At 39.3% G+C, this 21,831-nt stretch overlaps 1 protein-coding gene across 3 annotated transcripts in view; it reads left to right on the forward strand.

Annotated features, from left to right (window-relative positions):
• CTNNA2 (catenin alpha 2) overlaps positions 1-21,831 on the forward strand; it is an 818,238-nt gene that overhangs the window by 25,135 nt on the left and 771,272 nt on the right. The window contains exon 1 of one of the 3 annotated variants that reach the window (XM_030563911.1): positions 9,150-9,169. The exons of the other annotated variants lie outside the window; for them this stretch is intronic. The gene's annotated coding sequence lies outside the window, so the exon portion shown is untranslated. Of the gene's footprint in view, positions 1-9,149; positions 9,170-21,831 lie in introns of those variants that run through there. 3 annotated transcript variants of the gene reach the window in all.

The raw sequence follows: 21,831 nt of genomic DNA on the forward strand, positions 1-21,831 counted from the left end.
CTGCATATACTGGCTGTTTCAAAAATAAGAAAAATTTGGGTGGAGTGAATGTATTTGAAAACAGTCCATAAAAGTGACCAGATATTTCCCTCCAAGTCTTTAAAAAGCAAATTTGGGCCTAAACTACTTAATAGTTTCTCTTTAACTTAGTAACATTTATTCATTATCATTTATATGTTACTCTCTAAGCTTCAGTGAGTGAATCACCATGAAACTGGATATTGATGGACAATTTGATATTCTTATATAATCTGATTCTTTTGTTTGCCTTTCTTCTCAGAATTTATTGGAATTCTGTCTCTTCCTTTTCATGCTGTGAATTTTCTCTTATACTTTATGCAGGCTCTCTAGTTCAGCCACTTTTTAAGAGGGCAAAAATAATGCAGCTCTTCTATGCATGAGATATTTTTAAACACTGTCTGTCTGAAGGTTGGAGGGAAACAATTAATTAATGCTGCTTGCTAGGATAAATCCTGATAAATTTGTGATTGGAAACCTGGCCTGTGATCCAGAGCATTTTGTTTGCTTTTGTAGGTTTTGTAGTTGCCAAATATAAAACTGTATTTTGCTTTAAAATGTAGCAAACCCTGCCTTCCATCAGAATGTTGATTTTAGGTTACTAAGACTATGTTAACTAGGCGTTGTAAGCATTTGTTAACCTATTGGCTAATCTTAAAACTATTGGGTTGGATTGTAACTACTAGAAATTTTTCATGTTTTGAGACTAAAAGTCTGACAAAACTCTTTCACTGTTGAGCAGCTTGTCAAAACATTTAGAGCAAGTTTAAACACTTGGTAGCAATTTCTGAACATAAATATAATACAGTATATGGAACATAAGATTTTGCAGTGGTCAGAACAGTTTTTGCTTTGTATTTCAAAGTTTTGCATCTCTCTCTTATTGATGGTTTTTAACATGGTGATATTGGTAGCAGTTCCTCAGCATGGGAAAACTATTAAATCTTCCAAGTCTGACAAAGTTTCTTATGTCTATTTATTTCTCGGTATGCTTTTTACTTCCTCTCTTTCCATCACCAATAATCTTTATATGCTAAAATATTTCATACTGCATGGAAGTACTGGTAGAATTATACTTATCTGGTGACCTGAAAGGCTTTAATTTGTCTCTGCCATTTCTCCAAGTTTATCTAGTTTTCTTTGTTATTTCCTTGATCTTTATATAGATTGAGAAAGTAATCACAGTAGATCGAAGGGTCACAGTGAATATATAGTTATATATGGAGAGAAGAGTTCTTAGCTGTGTTGAAAAACTGGTTGGTGTTAGCAAAATTGACAATTTTGAAAAATTTTATTCTTCATTATTTATGCTCTTTATTTACATCTTGCATTTCTTTTAGCTTGTAAAGTGACAACAGAGGTGTTAGTGTTCCATCAATCACTCATGCATGGCAGAGTCTTACAGATGAGCACAAGGAGTCACTTCATACATAAGGGGCTGCAAAGAAACAGTTATTCTTCCAGCAATAGAAGCAATTTTCACTATTCCACTTCCTTTTAAGACTATTTCCAGTTCTAACAAGGTTCTGGATCTAGCTGGTTTGGAAAGTCTTTCAAACGGTGAGAGAAAGGCAGTTGTCATCTTCTCCTTCAGGTCCATTGGCTTTCCTTCATGGATCCAGTAAAACAGCAATTATGCAGATGGGCTAGACAGCTTAGAAACAATTTTAAATTCAACATTCTTCTTTCAGTTATCTCAAATCACAACATCATCACATTCCTTGGTGACTTTAATGTTCCTGTTGATAATTGAAGTGGAGCATGGAAAAACTATTGGACTTTTTATCCCAGATATCTAAAATGACAAGAGCAAATGCCTTTTACATTGTATGTTCCTCATAGATTGTCATTATGAATACCTGGTTTCACAGAGTGCAAATTCACCAAGCCCACGTCCAGACTACCCCGCCGTATCAGCGGGTTAAAATCGATTGCTTGGGGATCGATATATTGCGTCTAGTGTAGACGCGATATATCGATCCCCGAGCACGCTTACATCGATTCTGGAACTCCATCAACCCGAACGGAGTTCCGGAATCGACACGGAGAGCCGCGGACATCGATCCCGCGCCGTCTGGACGGGTGAGTAATTTGATCTTAGATATTCAACTTCAGCTACATTATTCACGTAGCTGAAGTTGCGTATCTAAGATCGATTTTCCTCCCCTAGTCTGGACGAGGCCCAATTTACTTAGTTGAGTAATGATGGCCAAACAAAGAATATGATTGATTACACTGTTATCTCTTGTAGTTGGAAATTGTTCATCAGCAATTGCAGAACTTATTTATCTGCTGAGCTCGGTAACACTGACCACAAATTAGTCTCAAGAAATGTCTGTCCTAGACTTCAAAAAGCATAGGAAAGATGACAATTAGGCTACCAAAATTTGAATGATCAAATCTAAAAATTGAGAGCAGTCAAAACCACGATATAGTTGAAATTTTGAACATTTTGAGACCATGTTAGTTTATACTGATGCTGAATCCACTGGGATGGACTTCTTATAGGGTGACCAGATGTCCTGATTTTATAGGGACACTCCCGATTTTAGGGTCTTTTTCTTATATAGTCTCCTCTTAACCCCCACCCCCATCCTGATTTTTCACACTTGCTGTCTGGTCACCCTAACTTCTTATCTCAGGTAATCAATATGTCTGTGACTGCCTTTGTTTCAACCCCCTCAAAAAAAAAAGAGTTAAGAAGCCCTGAATTTCTGTTAATACCTTAATCATCTCTGACCCTGCCAGCAGATAGGGGATCTTGGGGGACAGCTACTGCACTGGTGGGGTGCAAATAAACTTTATTAAGAAAATGCAAAAACAGGGAAAATTCAATAGTGAGGGGTATGGGGTTTGTTAAGGTAGACAATTGGAGAGGGGTTTCTTTTAGTAAATAGTATAGGGGGTTTCAATAGTGGGGTACAATACAGTGGGGTACAATACAGTTGGTAACCAATTAACACTGAAGTATAAATGTAACAGGTAGCTAACAATTTCTATGTAAAGAGTGTGTCACAGCAGCATATAACCAACTAATAGTTATGGGTAAAATGTGTTAAATAACCACCAACTCTAGGTAAAAATGTGTCACACTGGTGTAAATGTAAAATGTGAGGTGTGTCAGAGAGAAAAAGGGTAACCAATGGGGTTTTATGCTAGACTTCAGTAATACAATTGAGGTTTGGCAGTAGTAGGAGCGGGGTGAACACAAGGGGGTAGGGATTAAAAGAGAGAGAGAGAGAAAGGCAGTGGTAGAGGAATGAGGTTGGGGGATGGGGGAAGAGGAGCACGTGGTGGAGCAGAGACCAAAGGCAGAGGCGCTGCAGAGGGAGATTTAAACTCAGGGAGACACAGAGAGCAGATAGGCTGCAAGTTTAAACAGCAGAGAGACTGCAACGAGTGACTGGGGAGCTCGGTGGGAGACATGGGCAAGCTTGGGGGGTGGGTTAGGGCAGCGGGAAGACAAACTTAACCACTGTTATACAGAACACAGCAAAATCTTATTTATGATCTAACTTAACCAAGACTACACAAATTAGCAAGTAACAGAACACAATGCAACAATTCTTTTTTAAACCTAACTTACAGAGCACAATACAAACAATTCTTTAAACCTAACTTAACCACAGCTATGCAAAATGAAATTACAACTTATCTAAACTAAGAACCTGATTCTAATAGGTGCACCTTACACTATGCCAATTTTTTGATCGGGAGGGGGATCAGTTCCAGAGGGCAGAGTGGTGTGTGCCCAGGGTACAGCCCCTGGGGGGGCTGCAGCAGTGGGGCGGCTGCAAGCCGGTGGCCCAGGATACAGTCCAGGAAGGCACAGTTTAGCAGCGGCACAGTCTTATTTTTAGCAGCAAAGGCGCTGCGGAGCAAGAAACAGATTACAGATACAGACCAAGGAGTTAGCTTGGGTCTGTCTGCTGGGGAAACAAGGCTAGCAGCTAGGATAGGGGGAGTCTGCAAGAGGGAGTTCTTACCAATCCCCAGGACAGCAGCAAGCACAGAGGCAGGAACAGCAGTAGCATGGGAGATGGAGAGAGGACTCGATTCGCTTACAATAATCAGGAGATCTCCAGGCACAAATTCGTTGTTCGTGGGAGGAGAGTTTAAAAACAGGGGTAGGCTCAAAAACAAACGAGAGCGGGGAGAGGGCCCCCCAAAGACCCCTAGCTGATCAGACCAGGTGGCAAAGCAAGGACCTTCTCCGAGGTCTGATCAGAAAATGTCTGGCTTTAAAGGCAAACTCAGGCAGTTTCCCACCAGTACTTTTGATTGGCTCCTCTTGATATAGGGGAGGAGAGAAGGCAGGGAAAGGCTGCAGGTAAGCATAGGCATGCCTGGACATGTTCTGAGCCACAGGTATGACTCATATGCTTAATTAGTTGGCCACTTCAGGTCTTGCATTTCTGGGCAGCGCCCCTCACACCGAGCCCGGGTCTGAACAAAGGAGCCAAACAAAGAAGCAAGAAGCCTCCTTCCTAGGCAGAGCAATGGCTCCAGTTAGTCTGTACAAGCCATTCCTATGAATAGGGCTGTGACTTTAGTTAGCACAATAGTCGGGAGGGGCGGCCACACAGGACAAAGAGAAAGGAGAGGGGAAAGAGGAATGCAGCAGGGGGACAGCTGTAACAGACAATCTCATGACTCATTTGAGAGGTAATATGATCCTGTATCATAAGCTAAATCGTGCTGTAAATAAAGTAGTACATACTGACTGCAAAACTTTTTTGGAAGCCAAAGCCAAAGTTATCACTCTTGAGGATAAATGCTTTTGGGATCTAACTGATAAAAAAGGTCATTCACTTGGTGCTGTCTACTTTAGTTCTGCTGAGCTAATCAATGCAGAAGCGGAGCGCCTGGCACACTAGAGTGAACATTTCAGGCAGCTGCTAAATTCATCCCCAGTTTCTTTGGACCCTAATATTAAGGCTTCTGCAAGTTGATACATTCTGTACAAAATGATCCTGGCAAATTCACTATTGACAAAATCCACAGAGCTGTAAAATACATTTAAGGGAAATAAAGTGGCAGATATCTGTGAAATTCCTGTGGAACTGTTAAAAAATACAGGACTAGAGAAAGACATGTTACCACTTTGGATAAGTAAAATAAAGACAGGAAACAAGACATCACTTTTTCAGCATTACTCTTCTATCCATTTTTTTTCTTTTGCCTTGTTGGTCTGTGTCATAAACAGATAAGTAAGAGTTAATAGAACAGACGTGCTTCATATCTCTTTGCCTGGAAAGGGTTAACAAGAACAGTGAGCCTGGCTGTCACCTGACCAGAGGTCCAATCAGAGGACAGGATACTTTCAAATCTTGAGGGAGGGAAGTTTTGTTTGTGGTGTTGGTTTTTGGTGATTGTTCACTCTGGGGGCTCAAAGGGACCAGACGTGCAACCAGGTTTCTCTCCAATCTCTCCAATACAGGCTCTTATAAGTTCAGAATAGTGAGTACTAGGTAGATAAAGCGAGTTAGGCTTATGGTTGTTTTCTTTATCTGCAAATGTGTATTTGGCTGGGAGGAGTTTAAATGTGTATTTGATTGGAAGGACTTCAAATGTGTATTTGGCTGAAAGGATTTTAATTTGGTACTTGTATACTTAGGCTGGGAGGGTATTCCCAGTGTCTATAGCTGAAAGACCCTGTACCTATTCCATCTTAAATTTAGAAAGATAATTTTTACCTTTGTTCTTTCTTTAATTAAAAGCTTTTTTTGTTTAATAACCTGATTGGTTTTTTTATTCTGGTGAGACCCCAGGGGACTGGGTCTGGATTCACCAGGGAACTGATGGGGAGAAAGGAGGGAAGGGGGAGAGAGAGGTTAATTTCTCTCTGTGTTAGGATTACTGTCTCTCTCAGGGAGAATCTGGGAGGGGAAGAGAGAAAGAGGGGGGAAGGTGTACTTTCCTCTCTGTTCTAAGATTCAAGGAGTTTGAATCACATGATCTTCCAGGGTAACCCAGAAAGGGGAAGCCTGGGAGAGGCAACGGTGAGGGAAAGGGTTTACTTTCCTTGTGTTAAGATCCAGAGGGTCTGGGTCTTGGGGGTCCCCGGGCAAGGTTTTTGGGGGGACCAGAGTGTACCAGGCACTGAAATTCCTGGTTGGTGGCAGCGCTACAGGTTCTAAGCTGTTAATTGAGCTTAGAGGATTTCATGCTGGTACCCCATCTCTTGGACTCTAAGGTTCAGAGTGGGGAATTATACCATGACAGCCTGAGCCACTGATGTCTCCAGGAGCAAGAGAAGACTGCAACAAGCCGGCCATTCCACGATGGAGCAAATCTTCAAAGTATGCCAGTTTACCAAGAATGCACAAGAATTCAAGCTGCCCATTTACATTGAATTTGTGGAGATCAAGGCTGTATTTTACTCTGATAGGAAATCACTTTGTTTGATCTTAGTATTTGCAAGCCTCCCTGACAAGTTCTGTAGAATGTTCTGTCTTCTATATTGTTATAAATTGGGTGAAATCTTGTCATGGGTAGGGTTAAAAGCTCTTCAAATTGATATGTGATTGAGCCCCCTATTTAAGTCAATTGTAAGAGACAGTTAAGGGGCCCCAATAATACAAAGCCTAACACAGTCAGCCCAGAAATTGGCACAAGATGGTGGAGGGTTTGACTCGTTGTTGTGACTCAGTAGGTGCATAGGAATGAATGGGAGAGAACACACCCAAACTGAGAACAGATTGAGTAAGAGAACAGGCTGAAGGAGCAGCTGAAGATGTGTGACCAAGCCTGGAAGAAACATGGAGAGAGGTGTTTTGGGTCTAGGGTGCAGATTGGTAAGTCTGTTCTTGGTGCTATGGGCAAAAACCTGGTTCCTGCTGTTTGATTCACTATGCATTCAGAGATATAGAACTTTGTACATTTTAAGTATATAAACAAACTGTGTCAGAAAGATATCTGATTCTTACCAATTGCTAATCCCAACTGAAACATCCACAGGGCCCCAAACTTTGACTAGCTGCTTGGGTCAAAAAAGGGCAACAATATAATGACTCCTCCAGCTGTGTTCTTATGAAGGGGAAAGAATCATCTTCTGAATTAGATCAGGCATTTGATAAGGACACGTTGCCATCTTCAATGCCATCATAGACTACATGCTTGGCCAGACATTAAGTAAACCCATTTTAAACATATGCCTTCATGATAAGAACCCCACTGATGTCAGTTTTGTTGACAAATAAATGTGTGAGCTAATCGCGGCACATAAAGCCCAGGAAAGCTCAGCAGCAAAAGTTGGCCTGAAAGTTAATTGGAGGTTAATCTTCTAGTTGATGATTTTGAGCATGTTGTGGGGTCTTGGATCTTAGTGGGTGATCACCCCTCCAAGATTGTCAGTGATTTTACTTACCTCAGCTTTGTTGTTAATATGGGCATCATCAAGAGAGAACTTGAATTCTGCACTGCAAAAATATGGTCTGCAATGGCATATATTATCAAGAATGTCCTTTGCACACCAAACACTCTGATAAGTTGAGGATTAATGATGCTTTGGTGGTCATTATTCTGATCTGTGGAACTGAACCATGGCCCCTCATTGTCAAGATTGAAAAGAAATTGGGCACCATTCAGATGAAGCAGGTAGTAATCAATGGCTCCACGTCTAATTGGTAGCTGGTATCAAGTGGAGTGCCCCAAGCATCGGTCCTGGGGCCGGTTTTGTTCAATATCTTCATTAACGATCTGGAGGATGGCGTGGACTGCACTCTCAGCAAGTTTGCAGATGACACTAAACTGGGAGGAGTGGTAGATACACTGGAGGGTAGGGATAGGAAAGAGAGGGACTTAGTCAAATTAGAGGATTGGGCCAAAGAAACCTGATGAGGTTCAACAAGGACAATTGCAGAGTCCTGCACTTAGGACGGAAGAATCCCATGCACTGCTACGGACTAGGAACCGAATGGCTAGGCAGCAGTTCTACAGAAAAGACCTAGGAGTTAGAGCGGACGAGAAGCTGGATATGAGTTAAAAGTGTGCCCTTGTTGCCAAGAAGGCTAATGGCATTTTGGGCTATATAAGTAAGGGGCATTGCCAGCAGATCGGGAGATGTGATCATTCCCCTCTATCTGGCATTGGTGAGGCCTCATCTGGAGTACTGTGTCCAGTTTTGGGCCCCACACTACAAGAAGGATGTGGAAAAATTGGAAAGAATCCAGTGAAGGGCAACAAAAATGATTAGGGGACTGGAACGCATGATTTATGAGGAGAGCCTGAGGGAACTGGGATTGTTTAGTCTGCAGAAGAGAAGAATGAGGGGGGATTTGATAGCTGCTTTCAATTACCTGAATGGGGTTTCCATAGAGGATGGATCTAGACTATTCTCAGTGGTAGCAGATGACAGAACAAGGAGTAATGGTCTCAGGTTTCAGTGGGGGAGGTTGAGGTTGGATATTAGGAAAAAACTTTTTCACTAGGAGGGTGGTGAAGCCCTGGAATGGGTTACCTTGGGGGGAGGAGGTGGAATCTCCTTCCTTAGAGGTTTTTAAGGTCAGGCTTGACAAAGCCCTAGCTGGAATGATTTAGTTGGGGATTGGTCTTGTTTTGAGCAGGGGGTTGGACTAGATGACTTCCTGAGGTCCTTTCCAACCCTGATATACTATGATTCTAAGCATCTCTGAATGATAGGAAACATTAAATGGTATGAATTCAGGTTGAACGAAGAGATCCCATTTTCTAACTAAACAGGTCACACTCTCTCAAGCAGTCACCCAGTGCTCTCTAAGGAGGTATGGTCATCTGCATTGATGCCTACCAACTTCCCTGCAAGAATTATCTTTGATTCAATGACAGTAGGTTGTAAAAGACCCCCTGGAAGACCTAAAACATAGTGGCTGGATGGCATCAGTGGACCCCAGTCCTTCACAAGCATTCTATCCTGTAACACAGCAGATTTGGCCCATGACAGAACATAATGGAGGCACATAATGTGCGTTTGCCTCCACGCTATCCAAATTACAGCATGAGAACTAGCCTACACATATTCCTCCTTTTAGGGACAAATTGTGCCAGGTTTTGCAGACATGGACCAGCAATCACATGCTTTGATTTGAAGCCTGCCAAAACCTTCTAAACCACTTCTCAAGAATCCTTCTCAACAGATTCCTGAATGAAATGAAGTCTACTTCCATTGAGGGTAGGTGCTATTGAGTTAATTCTAGAGCTTTACTGGGGAGATGGTTTTCATTGATTTAATTTCCTTATTCCCCAACAAAAGAAAAGACCTATGTCCTGTTATAGATCTTGAGCATTAAATTCATATATCAGCATTTAAAATTCCATGTAGTCTCTCAGGTGAATATTTGTTTTGGGGCCCTTGGCCTTCTGCATGCGTACTTGGTAAGGCAGAGGTACAAGAAGTATCTCATATTCAATCTGAGTAGTAATCATATGAATAAGGACATAACTGCTCAGACTGACTGAAGTTCTATATTAATCAAATATACGACAGTCATATCTGTCCACCATCATCAGAGCCAGCAGCTGTATCTGTATCTAGTTCAAAGAGTACAATTATATCATGGAGTAATACATGTTTTAAAGAGCATATGCTACCTCTTCAGCTCTGTTCGCTTAATAGTAAATATGAAGATGTTGGATTTGGAGTTTTAACCCAGGGAGTTCCTTAATGCCAACTAGCAGAAGGAAGACCATACCATAATTCACATCAGGACTGACACACTCATTGCCCCAAAACACGGTCATAATCTGCATCTAAAAGGTGTAATGTAAGGTATCGTATGCAAACCAATAACACGCTGGTCATTAATATTACAGGTGATTTGTAAAGAATTATAGATGTGTGCTGGAAAGATGTTCTTAAAAGATGTTTTGCAAGCAGTGCATAAGCCCAGCCTGTCCTAGACAAAAAAATGTTGTTTCACTTGTTTTCCTTTGTCTACAACGTAAATGGAGCCAGGTAACACCTCAGAGGACAATGAAAAGTGCATCTAATTGGAAGGTAAACAAAGTCATCAAGCTAAATTAATGGTGGGAGGGAAGACCGCATAAGGGTCATAATGGGAAATGGAGCCTGCATCCCACAGAAAGCCTTTCTGGCTCCTGAAACAGATACGATAAACTTTGGGAAATATAACCAGAAACAGAAATTGTCGTGGAAATGAACACCACCCTGTTGAGTTGATCAGACAGCCTGAGGCTCTTTTATTGATTAATCAGAGAATACATGCTTATGTACGGAGAGACGGCAGGTCCCCTAGCAAGGGGCAAGTCGCTCTGCCTTACAGCAGTGATACCTGTGCTTATAAAGCTGAAAACTGCAAATTATTATATGAGCTTATACATCCGATGATACCTTATTTGGCTAATACAATGACATCTGCTGAACATCTGCTAAAAACAATTGCTATTAATATATTATTTATGAGCTAATTGTAAGCCTGCTTTTTTTTTACTTCCCTATAGAAAGTTTTGTAAGCGTTAGGTCATTGACACCTGGTGTTTTTTTTCTACTTGTGGTTAAGCTATTACACGTTGCTTGAGCCTTTTTGAGGAACTTGTACCCAAAAATACCTATTGGTGTACCTTTGGTCAAATGATCATGAGTTATATTTTACGCCCACACAAGCAACTTAATAAACTATAATAAACTAAAAGCTGTTATAATTTAACAGATTTTCTGGTTCCCCTTTATCCAATTTTAGTTCCTCTTTTTGGGGCTCTGACCACATCTTTTTGCCTCAGCGTGCCCTTTGTACAGAAATTCAAGTTTAGCAGGAGTTAAAACTTTTGCTTCTAGCTAAGGGCCTACTTTTACTTTATTTTCAGAAAAAAACCTGGGGCCTTGTGTATGGTGGGGTCGGGGGGTTTCCCTATCAAAGCTATTTTGGCATCCATCACCGAGAGATCAAAGGGTGAGCAGCACTCATGAAAAGTGGATCCACTTGGCCTGAAACTGACTGTAGGTGAGAAACCTGCTTACATAGAGATTGTAACTTGCTGAAGTGAAGTTTTAGTCACTAGAAATTGTTTTGTTTTATCTGTAAACATATTATTGCTTGTCATTTAAATATCTGTTCTTTGTTAATAAACTTATTATTTCATTACAAATCCATCTCAGTGCTGTGTATTAAACTGAAGGCTGAAGTCCTTAGGTAAAGTAACAGGCTGTTGTGTCCTCTCTCTCTTTGATGGCAGTGAACTTAACTTCTGTGAGTATCCAGGGGACTAGACACTGCAGAGGAGATGGTTTGGGGGTGATTCAGGAGCGGAAGGGCGTTGGTATCACCATGCAATGAGTAACCTATCTGCTGGTGAGGCCATTCTGTGACAAGCCTGCTGGTGTCAGGGCTCCTAGCCAAAGCTGTACAACATAGCAAAACTCAGGGTTACATGGCATGGGGTGACACAGCCTCTTATTGATGTGGATGAAACCTGGGAGCATTACAGGAGCCCACTCAATTTCTGACATAGATAAGTGCTTCTCAGGATTCAATAAGTCTTCCTCAAGTTGGAGTACAGGGAACAGTCTCAGACCAGTAACCCCATTTGGTTTTATCTCTGGATACTTATATTGATCACTTAATACACCTTTGCAATACCTTTTGCAAGGCTGTGGATGTATACTCTGAAAATCTGAGTATGTTCTATATAAGGTTTGGAAGTGAAGTCTCACAAGGTCAGTATTAATCTGCTGAAAGGTGATAATGGCTACCATTAGAGGACTCTTTAATCCAAAAACAATCACAGACCTCCTTAAAACCAATGGTTATACTAAGCACCCTCTTTCAGACTCAATGGAAGGAACAAATGTGCATATTTTTCAGAGCAGCTGATAGGCTGCCCTCCCACTCTTATAAGGTTACTGTACTTTCCCATTACATTTAAAGTCCATGTTCATGACCAGTTTCACATCTCTTTTTTTGTGTTGTCCAATTCTCTCATCAACCAATGAGAGGTAAGTTGTCCTACATGGAATGCAAAGACTGAAATATCCAAGTGTCAAAAGACAATCTCCGTGTAGAATGTGCCTACAACTCAATTGTTTTGTGAGGATAAAACTAATCAATATAAATATATTTAATAAAATAAAATCACACTGTTAGAATGTTGATGGTTTGTGTCGGAGTACCATTAAACATGAATAGCGTAAACATTGTAGCACTTTTTCAGTACTGCAGTAAAAAGTTTCCCATTATAACCCTTCTATATTCAGCGATATATCAACTACTGATCTGCTCATTACAGGAAGATGGAAAGCCCATGATGAACCAATCATGTTTTATTTGCAGAAAAATGCTCTCTGAAGAGCTTTTGAGTTTGTTCAGAAAGATAGTTATTTAGCAGAAGTTGTACTCTTAAAAAAGAAAAAGAAACAGTCAAAATCCCTGCTCATGTATAGAAGTAAATGTCAGACTACATATAGGGTATTCTTCATAATGAGAGAGAATTAGAGTGGCTCCAGGGCTTAAAACTATGTTACGAACAATTTAATTTCTCTTCCAATTCAGTCCATTATGCTTAGATAAAACAAAGATTCTAGAAGAGCTGAATTTCAAATCTCCAATATGTAATTCTATTTTTTTTATTTTGCGGGTTGTAAAGAAGCCTTTAACAAGACTTTAATATTTAATTTATCTTCCTTCCAGCACAGCTTTAAATCAGGTGGATATTCCATAGCTGATTTGGTGATGTCTAGTCACTAGTCTTCTCTGCAGTCCTCTCAATACACTTTTTTGTTTCCATCTCAACCACTGAAGAAAGACTTTTGAGCTGGGATGGTTAACTACATCACTACCTCCATTATAAAGTCTCATTTTCAGAAGTTTAAAACTCATTGTAAGAATTTGTTTCAAGTTGCAATCTGCTTCAAATTGTAAACCATCCACAAGAAGATGTGCTCATTTCAAAAAAAGTCATTTCAGGGTTGTGGGGTTTTTTTGTTTGTTTGTTTTTAAAGGGGAGTGGGAGATGAGAATACCAGCTGAACTGACTTTGGTGCATGCGTAGTTGACTATTGACAAACAGCAGTCAGGAGAGTTTCCTAACCATTCTCTCTTGCAGATCTGTACAGCTTGTGCAGCTATTCAATTTCTAAATGATTAATTAAAAAGTCTATTAGTGTTCTTACATCAGTGTAATAACTATGAACATATATTGCTGAATTGTTTTAAGTTTCCAACTATTACATTACATGGCATGCAATTTAGGTGTATTATATACTGTGTTAGATTTGCTTAAGAAAAAGAGATGTTAAGTCTCCAAGTCTTCTCCAGTACTAAATAGCATTCATAAAGAGACAGTTAATTAAGGTTAATGCATTGCATTATATATTAGATGTGTTTTAGAATTTGTAATGAAAATCATATTCTTTGAAACCTGGAATTAAGGGAAGAATGCTGCTTAGAAGCTCATACTGTGATCAAACATTGCTAAATAGGTATATCTGAAAGTGTCATTGAAATAGAGCGAGATGGTTTGAATGATAAAAGGTAAAGATAAGACAGCATAAACGAACCAACCTATCCTCCAGCCATCCCTTAGTTTCTCTCCAATGCTTGACATATTTTTTTAAATTTCTTAAGCACAGGAGATTGTCAATGTGTGGATCTGCATATATAATTGCCAAAAACCTTCTATGTGTTTTATGATACTGTCTTCACAGATCCCTATTGTAGAAGACTACCTAACAATGACAATCTTCAGCAGGATGGCTGAGAATTACTACTCATTTTTTTAAAAAATAGAAGCTGTGTTCTGCCAAATTAAGTATGCAGTCAAAGGCATATTAAGGTCTTTGATCGGAAGAAGAAACATCTATGGGACAAGTCGTTTTATATGTAGCTGTAAAAAGATTTATGTATAGTCTGGGATGTAGCAGTGCAAGCTCTACAAATGTGCAAGGCAGAGGCCCATCACTTAACTTCAGAGAAGACTCATGGACTTTAAGCTCAGAAGGGACCATCGTGATCATATTATCTGACTTTCTGCACATCATAGGCCACAGAACCTCACCCACCCACTCCTGTAATAGACCCATAACCTCTGGCTGAGTTACTGAAGTCCACAAATTATGATTTAAAGACTTCAAGTTACAGAGAATCCACCATTTGCACTATTTTAAACCTGCAAGTGACCTGTGCCCCTTGCTGCAGAGGAAGGCAACATACTACAATCTTAAATACTATGCCCTGTAGTCAGTGTTTGCACGATCAGATTGTTGGTCTTTAAGAGTATCTTTAATTGAGTTTATTCCACTGAATTTTCTATCAGCATTATCATAACTTTTAGTTGAATAGCTGATCAGTGGTAGTGTTAAATTGCTGGATTTTATTGAAATCTGAAAAACTAGAGTGGCACTATTTTTACTGAATATCTATATTATTTGAGTGATGTTTTATTATATTAAAACTTATTCTAAAATTAACATCATTGTGTTGTCTTGTCAAATTGTCATACTACCTGAATATCCTATGGTTGCTTTTTCATCTTTTTTTTTTAAATCTCTAGATATATTCCACAAAATTGAGACACTTAAGATGCAGAGAAATCAGAGTTTTCTTTTTTTGAATGCTTGCCTATGCAGGTGTCTGCAAGTATCGTGCTGGAGAGTTTTCCCTAGCAGTACCTGTAGGATGGCCTCACCCACAACCAAGCTCCTCATGTTCCGAACTGAGGTTGTAAAGGGCGGAGCCAGTCCACACCTCCTTCAATTCCTTCTTACCATTGTTGGTAGTCAGAGCATACTCTGTTCCCTGTGAACAAAGTTCTTTTGGCATTTTTCTTTTTTGTTACTAGTGGTACTCTTTCATTTGTAGTTTGATGTTAGTTTTCTGTTAATTTTTTTTTTGTTTAAATTTTTCTGGTTTTAATTTTTTTTCCTCTTAGGTGGGCCTCCAGGCCCATCCCAGTACTGGAGATGCTATGCCCAGGTCCCTAAGGTTGAAACTGCTCGGATTGCTGAAAGCCCATGCCCATTAGTGACTCTCATTTATACTGTCTCAAGTGCATGGCCATGTAAGATGCTCCATTTTCTGGGGTTTCAAGGCCAAGAAAAAGTAGCTCTGGGAACATCATCTTTGCTGGTTTGGGGTACTCCAAACATCAGGCATGTGCCATCGTCCATCAAATCCTCTGTCTGTTCAACATCCTGGTCCTGAAGTTAAATAAAGAAAAGTTGACATTATTGTCTCCACAAGGATAGAATTCATCGGAATGGTTATGGGCTCAATCTCTATGACAGCATTTCTGCCTCCTTTCAGATTTCAGACTATATGGGACCTCTGTATGTCCCTCAAGGATAACCCACAGACCACTGTGGAATTACCATAAGCTCTTAGGCCACATGGCTATGTGTACCTGTGTGACCTCTCATGCCAGGCTGCCCCTCAGAGCATTATAGGCTTGTCTCAAATCAGTCTATTGCCCTCACATCCCACCCTAAATTCCTCTCAAAGGTGGTGTCCGATTTCCACCTGGATAATCCAAATGCTTGCCAGTTTCCATTCTGCAAGCCGCATGCTCACAAAGCTAAGTGAATGCAGTGCACCTGGACATTCACTGAGGTTTGGCCCTTTCACATTTCTTTCAATCTTCATCTGCAGAGCATACAAAAAGACAACCAGTTTCAACACAGGGACATTTTTAGAATGGCTCACTATCTGCATTGCCATGTATTACGCTGGCAAAGGGATAGTGCCTGTTGACAAGCTGACAGCACACTCAGTCAGAGCACATTCAGCCTCAGCATCTTCTGTGGCATGCATCCCCATTGTGGACATCTACTGGGCAGTGACATGGTCTTCTCTTCATACGTTCTCCAGATGTTGTCAACTGACTGCTGCATCAAAGGAGGTTGTTAATGTAGGAAAAGCAGTCCTACAGTCCCTGTTCTGATGCAATTCCAAGCCCTGCCCCTGGGGTAACAGCATGTAATGGACATAAGCAAACACTTGAAGGGAATTTTTTTTTACTTTTACATAACTGTTGTTCTTTGTGATAGGTTGCACATCTGCATTACACAACCCACCTTCCTCCCCTGACACATTGGAATTACCATTGTCTTCCAATGCAAAGGAGCTGAAGGAAGGGTGGGGGACTTCACCTTTATACTCTCAGTTCAGAAGATGAGGAGCTTGGGGTGGGTAGGGCTGCCCTGTTAGGTGCCACTGGCACCAGTGCGCAAGACATGCACACACCTACAGTGTAAGGGACATATGCAACACATCTGAAAGAACAACACTGTAAGAAGGTACCTGTTTTTTTTTTCCTTCTCATTGCACAGAAGTGACTCAGCCAAGTATTATAATTTTATTTTCCATGAAATCTGAGATTTTCCACATTCCTTACTGTGGCATGCTTACATTTGGCTTGATATTGTAGTTGTATGGTTGCTGAGGTATTGTTATAAGCCAGAAAGCCGGTTCCATTGTGCAGTACTCTATATGTATATCTATTTTATTCTGCTTAACAGTAGAAAGAGTTCTTGAAAATCCTGCTCCTTCCAAGGACATCAAGATTTCTGATCAATAGCTAAAGTCAATTTGTGATTCAAAAGCTATATTAATTATTTTAGTGGAATGAGGAAAAATGGTTAGTATTAAAATGTCTTCTGACTAATTGTGCATGCGATTCACTGCATTGAAAATTTGCCATTGTATTTATTCTCTAGAACAAATACAATGTGTTACAGGCACTTTTTTCTGCCTCAGTGTTATCCCTTTTTCACTTTTGTTTCTATTAAGATTATAATGGCTTCAATGTGTAAAATTCTTCAATGGGTGCCCAAAAACCCTGCGTGCAAGTTACTTTTGAAGGTGTATTTGTGTAAAATGGGGGCCATTACATGTGGATGTAAGATGAGCTCTCATAGATAACATTCTATATTTCCTTTGAGCTAAAAGAAAAGGTCTTCGGTATTATTTAAGGCACAGTATAGCTAGAACTGTAAATGAACAATTATTTCTATCAAATGTCTGTGGCATGTGTTCATTTACCTGCATTCCTTGCAGTAATGTCAACATTTTCAAATGTGTGTGCCCTAAACCTCTGAAAATCAAGCCTTTTTTATTTATGTAGCTAAATAGGCTATAGTTGCCTAAGTTTAGGACCCTGACTTTGAACATATTGGCATTTGCATTTAAAATAGGGATTGTGGATATTGGGTTATATAGCAAAATTGTTATCTGTCTGACCATGCTTAAATAAGATAGTCTTCCTAAAGTAAACAATAAGTTATGGTCATTATATTTTTCATATTCTGAAGTATGTTGGGGATGTGTGCATGTACCAGACCTTGTTGTTCAATGAGAGCAGTGGTAAGGCAGAACATTACATCTACATTATATAAAATCATCCCTGATAATCTGTGCAGATGACACAAAAACTGGGTGGGAAGCAGTAAATAATGACAATGACAGGGCACTGATACAGTGATCTGGAACATTTGGGAAGCTGGGTGCAAGTAAACAATATGTGTTTTAATATGACTAAATCTAAATGTATACATCAGGGGTCGGCAACCTTTCAGAAGTGGTGTGCCGAGTCTTCATTTATTCACTCTAATTTAAGGTTTCGCGTGCCAGTAACGCATTTTAATGTTTTTAGAAGGTCTCTTTCTATAAGCCTATAATATATAACTAAACTATTGTTGTATGTAAAGTAAATAAGGTTTTTAAAATGTTTAAGAAGCTTCATTTTAAATTAAATTAAAATGAAGAGCCCCCCGGACCAGTGGCCAGGACCCGGGCAGTGTGAGTGCCACTGAAAATCAGCTCACATGCTGCCTTCGGTACGCATGCCATAGGTTGCCTACCTTTGGTATATATCAAGGCATAAAGAATTCAGGCTGTGCGTACAGAATGGGGGCCTCTGTCCTGGGAAGCTGTGATTCTGAAAAAGATTTGGGGGTATTGGCAGATAATCAGTTGAACGTGAACTCCCGGTATGATGCTTTTGCCAAAAGGTCTAACACAATCCTTGGATGCATAAACAGGGAAATCTTGAGTAGGAATTTAGATTGTTTTACCTCTTTATTTTGCACTGGTGAAAATGTCACTGGAATACTGTGTCCAGTTCTGGTGTCCAGAATTCAAGAAGGATATTGATAGATAGGATTAGAAACCTTCCTCATAGTGATACTCAAGGACTTCAAGGTAGGTATTTGATTAGATTTAAAATTCTTAATATTTTTAACTGGCCTGTCTCAAGAATGTCCTTAAATGGAAACTGATTTAAATATATTCTTCAATTTCATAGCAGAGAAAGATATAATACAATCCAATGTCTGGAAGTTGAACCTAAACAAATTCAGACTGGAAATAGGGCAGAATTTTTTAACAGTGAGAGAGAGTAATTAACCTCGAACAGCTTACCAAGTATCATGGTGGATTCTCTATCAGTGACAGTTTTTAAGTTAGGAAAGGATGTTTTCCTGAAAGATCTACTCTAGGAATTATTCTTGGGAAGTTCCCAGACCTGTGTTACACAGGTGGTCAGACTATATGATCACAGTGGTCCTTTCTGGCCTTGGAATCCCTGAAAAAAGATGTGTGCTCCCAGAGAGAAAATTGTGTAATGTATAATTGGAAAGAATCTCTGGGAAGTAGCATGAGCATCTTCCAGAAAATGAAAATATTTTTCAGAAATGGGTTAGGCAAGGCACTTGAGCGACCAGTAACTTTTTCAGACCTTTCCGCATTACTAACCTTTGCTGTAAGGTCATAAAATATATTATTCAGTATTAGGACTTCTTGAAATGTCTTAATTTTAATGTATGTCTCCAATTCTAAAATTCTGGACCTTTTAAGACTCTGTGAATATATCAGATCTGGATCACATAACTTATTTAAGGACAGTGTTCATTTGTGACTTCTCTTTGAGAAGAGGGTCTTAAAATTATTCCTTCCCAGATGGCCAAAAATGAAAATAACAATTCTCAGTAGTATGTTGGTGGAAAACTCCATAATGCTTTGAAAATGGTTCTTTGGGTCAGAACTGAAGCTGTTGGGCAGGAACATGTGTGGGATTTGAAAGGGAATTTTAAATCATTGGAAAGCAATTCATTCTAAAATTACTAAAAATATTTAGTTTAGAGAAACAAGAAATGGTAGGGTCAGTTCTTATGAATTGTTTCTGTTATTGCCAATTTAGGGGTGTTGCTCTCACTCTTTAATCACAGGTTTGTTTGTTGTTGTTTTTTTACATACCTGAGTGGCCGAAAACAGATGATAAACTGGTTACTTCCTTTACAATCTCTTATGTGTATCTCTCTGTGGAGAACTTTTAACAGAGATTATATCCTTGACAGTGAACCTGCCTTGGTGGAGCACTTCCTTTTGGTAAGTTGAGATCAAAGTATTTTGTTTCCTAAAATTATCGAGAATCTGTTCTGTAGTATCTTATTAATTAGATATTTTAAAACAGTTTTTGACTGGACAAAATGATTTTCTTTAAGGACAGATGGATCCTTTTGGTTAGTAATAAATAACCAGATAATTATCTGGTAATTGAGCAAAATAAGCAATCTTAAATAAATCCTATGAAACTGAAGAAAATATTTAAATCAGTTTCCATTTAAGGACATTCTTGACACAGGTCAATTACAAATATTAAGAATTTTAAATATAATTAAATACCACTTTCTGGTTTTTTGTTTTTTTACCAATGTTTAGCCCCATCTCCTCTCCAGAAATACGTGGTATAACCACTTGGTAAATAACAAGAGAAACTGTTAATATTTTAAGTTACAGTAGGATTTGAATTTTCCAATAGAATCATTATACGAATTTAAATATAATCTCTTGGCAGTGTCTTAGTAAACTTCTCTCACCAATCCATGTTGAAGTTTTGGGGAAGTTCTCCTTGGGTCGGTTTCTTCTTGAGTCATCTTTCTTTTTCTCATTTGTCTGTGTCAGCTTGCTTATAGAGATGCACAGGATGATTTATGAAATGTGTGCTGTCTAAAAGTACCAGGGATATGTGTGAATAGGCTTCTAACTTCAGAGTCTTTTTATGCCCTTCTCCTTCCTATTTTCATTAAATAATAGGAAACATACTTCTTCTGGGCTTGTTTATATTCAAATCTGTTTCTGTCACCCTTTCATTGGCTTTGTGACTTCAGGTTTGGCTTAGGTGACACATGCAGCTCCTGAATATGCAGTCTGCCTAATGAATATATAATATTTATTTAATTGCCTTTGTTGTTCTTGTGGCAGAAAAGTGACAGATAACTTTGAAAAAATTTTAACGGTTTCTTTTTCTACTTAGTCCATTTTCTCAGATATTCTTTCAGGTTTTTTTTAGAGTTTGATAGGAAATGACATTCTGTTTTTAAAAAGTCCAAATACTCCAGTTCTTCATATAAAAGTTTTCAGCTTTCAAAAATTGCCTTTTAAAATTAAATAACTCTTAGAAAATCTTTAGCTTGAGTTCTTCAGTCTTACAACAATTTGTGGAGAGATTATCCTTGCCTCCTGGAGTTGTAGGAGGGTTGGGTTGCATACTGCCAGTAAGTAATTAATTCCCCATTAATATAAATATTCTACACTTAAATGACTTCTTAGACTAGCTTAACATGGCCCTTAGATTCCATGTTGGCACATAAATCACATCTACTATTTCCCCCATCAAGACTTGTGGATAGGAGCAAGCAGTAAATGTGATACATCTCGACTTTAGTAAGGCTTTTGTTAGTCTGGCATGACCTTCTCATAAACAATCTAGGGAAATATGGCATAGAAAAACCTACCATAAGGTGGGAGCACTACTACTTGGATAACCATACTCAGAGAGAAGTTATCAATAGTTCACTATCAGGCTGGAAGGGCATATCAAGTAGTGTCCTGTGCAGATCTATCCTAGGTTGAGTTCTATTCAAATAATTTACAAAGATGTTGAATAATGGCATAGAGAACACCCAGATGATATCAAGCAGGGAAGGTTTGTAAGTGATTTGGAGAACAGGATTGGAATTCAAAATGATCTTGAGAAACTGGAGAAGTGGTCTGAAATAAATAGGATGAAATTCAATAAGTAAAAATGCAAACTACTAAACTTAAGAAGGAATAATGATTGCATAAATTCAAAATTTGAAACGACTGCCTAGGAAGGAGTACTGCGGAACAGGATCTGGAGATTATAGAGGATCACAAACTAAATATGAGTCAACAATGTAGTACTATTGCAAAAGAAAGCAAAGCAAACATCATTCATGGATGTATTGGCAGGAGTGTTGTAAGCCACACATGAGAAGTAATTCTGCTGTAGTCCACACTGATAAGGCCTCAGATGCAATATCGTGTCCAGTTTGGGGCACTACACTTCAGGAAAGATGTGGACAAACTGGAGAAAGTCCAGAAGTGAGCAAGAAAAATGATAAAAGGTCTAGAAAATGTGATCTATGAGGAAAGGGTGAAAAAAATAGGTTGTTTTTGTCTGGAGAAGAGAAGACTGAGGAAGGGCATAACAATCTTCAAGTGCATAAAAGGTTACTGTAAAGAGAACGATAAATTGTTCTTAGTAACCACTGAAGACAGGACAAGAAGTAATGGGCTTAAATTGCAGGAAGGGAGAATTAGGCTAGACATTAGGTAAAATTTCCTAACTGTAAAGGGTAGTTAACACTGGAACAAATCTAGAGAGCTTGTGGAATCTCCATCATTGAAGGTTTTAAAGAACAGGTTAGACAAACACCTGTTGGGTGATCTAGACTTAGCCTTACCTCAGTGCAGGGGACTGGTCTAGATAACCTGTTGAGGTCCCTTCCAGTCCTACATTTCTATGATATCTATAGGATAACTCCACACTTAACCTTGTAGTTACGTTTCTGAAAAATGCAAT

Source organism: Gopherus evgoodei, chromosome 5 (genome assembly GCF_007399415.2).
Source record: "Gopherus evgoodei ecotype Sinaloan lineage chromosome 5, rGopEvg1_v1.p, whole genome shotgun sequence".
Lineage (NCBI taxonomy): Eukaryota > Metazoa > Chordata > Testudines > Testudinidae > Gopherus > Gopherus evgoodei.